Genomic DNA, 5,981 nt, shown 5'->3' with positions numbered 1-5,981 from the left:
ATGGAGGAGTTAAATCTCCTTCTAGCTGCTCTTCCACCATCTTCAGTATATGGCTCTGTCTGTATGGTTGCAATGTCCTCAGGCATAGTGCCCATTTTCCTGGTTGGAAGAATAGGAGTACTAGGGGGCAAAGGAAACGTGCTGAGTCTGCCTCCTTCATCAAGCTTTCCTGGTGAAACTTCTCAGATGTCAGATTCGTGTCACTTGGCCAATCCTGGCTGCCTGGGAGTGTGGAAAGTTCAACAGTTAAAGCTGAGCATGTTCTCAGCCAGAAAAAAACCCTGTGCTTCTATGGTGTATGTGGTAGACCTTACCAGCGATTACCCATCTGATTCTTCTGCCCTTCTGGGTACGGTGAAGCCTGTACTCCTCATCCTCCTTTCCATATGATCAGTTCTGGCCCGTGAAATGTAAAAAAAAAGTGACATAGGTCACTTGTAAACGAGAAAGTCAAAAATTCATTTAAGGGGCACCTGTCTGGCTCANAGCGATTACCCATCTGATTCTTCTGCCCTTCTGGGTACGGTGAAGCCTGTACTCCTCAGCCTCCTTTCCATATGATCAGTTCTGGCCCGTGAAATGTAAAAAAAAGTGACATAGGTCACTTGTAAACGAGAAAGTCAAAAATTCATTTAAGGGGCACCTGTCTGGCTCAGTCAGTGGAGTGTGTGACTCTTGATCCTGGGGTCATGAGTTCAAGCCCCCACCTTGGGCCTGGAGCTTGCTTAAAAAAAGAAAAAAAAATCATTTAAGTTTCTTCCATTTTACCGTACCAGCCAAGGTCATGCAGAGAGTGTGTTCCAGGCAGCACACCTACAAGAGTGTGGAGCCTTGATCAGCCTGGTCCCTTTTGCCAGTCCACATGGTACATCTGGTATGAACAAGAAAGGAACTTTTGTTAAACTGAGATTTGTGGTCTGTTACTGCGACATAGCCTAGTCTGTTCTAACTGACGTACTCAAGAAAAGGGGCTAATATATATTGGCCAGGCAACTAGCTGGATCCGTCACACTCTTCCTCTGAGCCTGTTTCTACTGAATCCTCACAGCTGTGGTGGTCATCACTTTCCAACTATTCTTATTATATTATCGCCAAATTTTAAATATATACAAACAGAGAATGATATAATAACTCAGTATATTCATCAATCTATGACCAATCCTGTTTATTTTTACTCTTATCCTCTTCTTCCCACCCAGATTATATTTAATCAAATCCCAGTCATCATATAATTTCATGTATAAATGTTTAAGAATATGTCTCTTTAAGATAAATATTTTTAATTTAACAATACTATTTTCACAGCTAAGAAATTAACGATAATTCCTTAATATTATCAAATGGTGTTATTTCACCTATTGTCCTATAAGGGATTTTTTAAAAAATTTGTTCAAACAGGGATCCACATAAAGTTTATAACTGTGACTGCATGATCCATCTTTGAATTCTCTGTTAATCTAGAGATTAATCTAGATGTTTTCCCCTCTACTTCTGAAAACCCCTTTTTTTCTTTTTGGTGTTTTCTACAGTTTGGATGTTGCCATGTGTCCCCATGGTGTCTGTTAAATGTATTCATTTCTCTGTCCATTGCATTTCCTACCTATTGCTAAATAGATCTAGAGACTTGATCAGATTGAAATTAATTAATTAATTGGAAGGAGCATTTCATAGATATACTTTTATCAGTGGGCACATAGTATCTGCTTGTCCCTACCCCTCACCGCCTTTTAAATGATTAAACAGCCTAGAAATAGCTTCTGTTCTTGACAGTGGGGATACATGAAGCTTTTGGTAAGATTCTGATTATATTGGAAGGGCCGTCCTCTCAATTTCAGCACAATTGAATTCTCTCTCTCTCTCTTTTATCAACTTTTTTGGAGTATAATTTACTTAGATAAAAATTATACATTTTATTTGAACAGTTTGATGAGTTTTGACAAACGTTTACATTCATGTAACCATCCCCACAATTGAGGTATAGAACGATTTTATCATCCCCAAGTCCCTTGTCGTCTTCCTGGGCAATTTCTTCTTCCTGACTCTGTGTAACCAGTGATCTACTTTCTGTCACTATATATTACAATTCCATATAGACCGTCCAGAGTTTCATAAAAATGGAATTATGTGGTATGTACTCTTTCGTGATTTCCTTTTTTTGGTCAGAATAATGTCTGTAAGTTTCATCCATGCTGTTGGGTATATAAGCAATTTGTTCCTTTTTATACTTAAATAGAACTCTCTTGTTTGGCCGTGCCAAAATTGTGTATCCATTCACAAGTCGATGAACATGTGGATTGTTGCAGGGTTTTGACTATGAAAAAATTGTTATAAAAATTCCTCTACAATTCTCTGAATGGATGTATGTTTTCATCCTATAGTGTAAATCCTAGAAGTGAGATAGCTGGGTTATAGTATTGGCATATACTCAACTATGAAAATGCCAAACAGTTTTCTAAAATTATAGTTGAGAAGTGTTATATTTCCATCAGAAAAGTATGATAGTTCCATTGCTTCACATTTTTTCTAACATTTGGTATGTCAATCCTTTCAATTTAGTCATCTAATGGGTATATAATGGTATCTTATTTTGATTTTAATTTTTATTTCCTTGATGACTAATGATATTGACCATTTTTCCAAGTGCTTATAGGTTTTAAAAAATATATGTATATCTTTATTTATTTCTACCTCCCTCCCTACCTACAATCATCGTCTCTTTACTTGTACTGAGGGACAGAGAGTGATGGCTGGACCCACCTGGAAGGTTTACCTGGATGCCCCAGATGTTTCCCACATGCTCTGCCCTCTAGATGATGGAATGTGCAGGAGCTCTGGGAATTATTTATCTTACAAGTCTTTGGTTTTTTTTTTTTTTATTAATAATATTTTTTTATTATGTTAGTCACCATACAGTGCATCCCTAGTTTTTGATGCAATGTACCATGATTCATTAGTTGCGTATAACACCCAGTGCTCCATGCAATACGTGCCCTCCTTACTACCCATCCCCCCACCCCCCTCCCCTCTGAAGCCCTCAGTTTGTTTCCCAGAGTCCACAGTCTCTCATGGTTCATTACCTGCCTCATGAAATTTAATCCTGCACTTCTCCACATGTACCACTTAGCCCGCAGCAGCTCTCCCTGGATCATGTGGGGCCTGAGCTGCTCTCCACCAGCTTGCTCCCAGCGCCATGTCTGCCACTGTCCAGCGGGAGTTTGAGCAGCTGGATGCTCAGAATCTCTAGCAGTGGCTGTACTTGGAAATTTGCGGTGAGTCCCATGACTATCCTCCTAGAATGGCCAAGTTTCCACTACAGAGAAGTTGAAGCAGATACAGAGATCTAAACCCCTACGATCACAGTCATGTTAAACTGCAGAATGCTGAAAATGATTGTATTAATGCCACTGTAAGTTGCCATAGAAGAGGCACGGAGGAGTTACATCTTAACACAGGGGCCACTTCCTAGAACACATTGCCATTCCTACATGGTTTGGCAGCAAAAGACCAAAGCAGTTGTCATGTTAAACTGAGTTTGGAGACGGAATCTGTTAAATGTACCCAATACTGGCCAACAAAAGACGACCAAAAGATGCTGTTTAAAGAAACGGGATTCAGTGCATAGTTCTTGTTAGAAGATGTGAAGTCATGTTACACATCTACTGCAATTAGAAACATCAAGAAACGGCGGAAAGAGCTTTCTAAGGCAGACTTATGTCCTGGTTTTGATCATTCATCAACCAAAATAATGACTGAAAAATACAGTGGGGCTGGGATAGGCCTAGAAGAAGAAAAATGGACAGGCAACAGCACTACAGAACTATCCTCTAAAATGCAGGGTACTGTGGAGAGCAGTGAGAATGTTCTGTGGCAGCATATTCGAGAGGACAGAAGAGCTAACATGGCTCAGAAGGTGCATCAGATGAAACAGGGGCCAAAGGAGAGTGAATGAGAAAGGAAAAGTTTTCCCAATTTTTTTTTTAAATTTTATTTTATTATATTGTGTTAATCACCATACAGTACATCCCCAGATTCCGATGCANCGAGAGTGTTCTGTGGCAGCATATTCGAGAGGACAGAAGAGCTAACATGGCCTAGAAGGTGCAGCAGATGAAACAGGGGCCAAAGGAGAGTGAATGAGAAAGGAAAATTTCCCAATTTTAAAAAGAAAGACAAGCAAAGAAACGAAAATTTTCCCTTAAAAACATCTTTGAAGGAAAATTCCCCGTATTGGCACAGTGAGGCCAAGATCGACAGACACCTAGATATCCAGGACTTGAGAATATTCTGCCGCTCTAGGCATTTTGAACCACTAAGGTGCCAGACCTGAGGCCCACCCCAGAAACTGAAGTGGGGCTTGATAAACCTGTAGATTGCTTCACATTAGTCTCTTTGCAGATTAAACTTTACATCCAGGGCACGGAGAGCACCACCAGCGGACTTTGCAGAAGCCTCTCACCTGATGTACTGTGAAGTGTTTACTGCGTGTACGAGCCATAGAAAGATGTAAGAGATAAATTAGGAGAGAGTACTTTGTATTGTACTGCCATTCTGACTGTGCTTTTATACTTTTTGGCAGCATTGAATATTTCTATTAAATAGAAAAAACTCCCCTTCAAATCAGCCCTCAGCTCATATTCAAGGAATTTATGCAAATTTCTAGATGACTTCTCCTGCTTTTGCATTTTTTCCTCTTATTCCTCCTCCCCAACCATTCCCGCCATCTCCCCTCCCCCACCTCTCTCCTCCTCTTCCTCTTCCTTCTTCTTTCCCAGTTTCCTTCTCTGCTCCACAACTTCCAGCCACCTCATTCTTCCCAAACTCTGATCTTTGTTTCTTCAGTTTTACAAGCTTTTTTGCTCTGCTTAGGATCTCTTTTATGATCCAGAAAATTCTACCGGGCAATTGTCTTGTATATTTTGCCCAGTTCTTAGTTGTTTGTGGTATGAAGTTAAGTATGTTTCTTGTTACTCCAAATGGCCAATAGAGAAAATCCTATGACTCCTTTTTAATGTATCCTTCAGCTTTTTATACTCAGCTGAACCCTCAAAGGTTTACAGAATTTGCTTGCTCAAAATTTTTTCCTTCTCCTTCACCTATAGTAAGTGTTCCTAATCTTCATTTTTCTCCTTTGGCTTTACCCAATCTTTTCTCCCCTTATTTTTGCAGAATTCTGGAACCTTTCGTCTCTGAAGAAATAGAATCCAGCATGAACTTCTTCAATTTTATTCCACCATCCCTGTATGTCTGTTAAGACATTCTGTTTCCTATTTTAAAGTGTGGTGACCTCATATGACCAATATGAATTTTATTTTTTTTAACTTTTTGACTGTATTCCCAGAATCACATTTTCCTTACTCTACCCTTCCATTTTCTCAGTTTCCTTGTGTTCCAACATTTCTTCCAACTATTGCCATGTTTTTCTCCTGGCATTTAAAATTAATGCAATAATCTCCTCTTAGATTTTCACCTGGCTGTTGATTGCCAGTTTTTGTCTTTGAGCCAGCACATGTATGAACAATCCACAGGGTAACAGTTACCATGGCTAGATCCAACCATTGAGTCTCTTTTCTTATACATTTTTCCCACTTACTCCTTCTAATATTTCCAGGAAGGATTTAGGTTAGGGCTACTCATTCTCAGCCTTATTGGCATTTTGGGCCAGATGATTGAGGGGCTGTTCTGCGATTTGTAGGGTGTTTAGCAGCACCGGTGACCTCTGCCCACAGGATACCAGGAACAGGTGACTCCCATCCCTCAGTTGTGACAGAATGTCTCCAGACATTGTCACATGTATCCTGGAGAGCAAAGTCACCCTTGGTTAAAAACCACTGACTTAGAACAACTTTCCCTGACTCTTTCAGAGAAAAAGTTTGACTCCATTTTCCCCGTGTTAAAATGAAGATAAGGAAATATATTTTCCAGGGCTATTTTTGGGAATCAAGGTGATACATGGAAATTTTTAGCATAGTGTCTGCTCAGAA

General features: G+C 39.8%; 1 pseudogene; it reads left to right on the top strand.

Annotated features, from left to right (window-relative positions):
- Nucleotides 1-3,190: 3,190 nt before the first annotated feature.
- LOC105234386 lies at nt 3,191-3,949 on the top strand (annotated as a pseudogene).
- The last annotated feature ends 2,032 nt before the right edge of the window (nt 3,950-5,981 follow it).

The sequence above is a fragment of the Ailuropoda melanoleuca genome, chromosome 3 (assembly GCF_002007445.2).
Source record: "Ailuropoda melanoleuca isolate Jingjing chromosome 3, ASM200744v2, whole genome shotgun sequence".
NCBI classification, from domain to species: Eukaryota; Metazoa; Chordata; class Mammalia; order Carnivora; family Ursidae; genus Ailuropoda; species Ailuropoda melanoleuca.
Note: the sequence above shows the minus strand (reverse complement) of the source record. Positions and strands in the feature narration are given on the sequence as shown.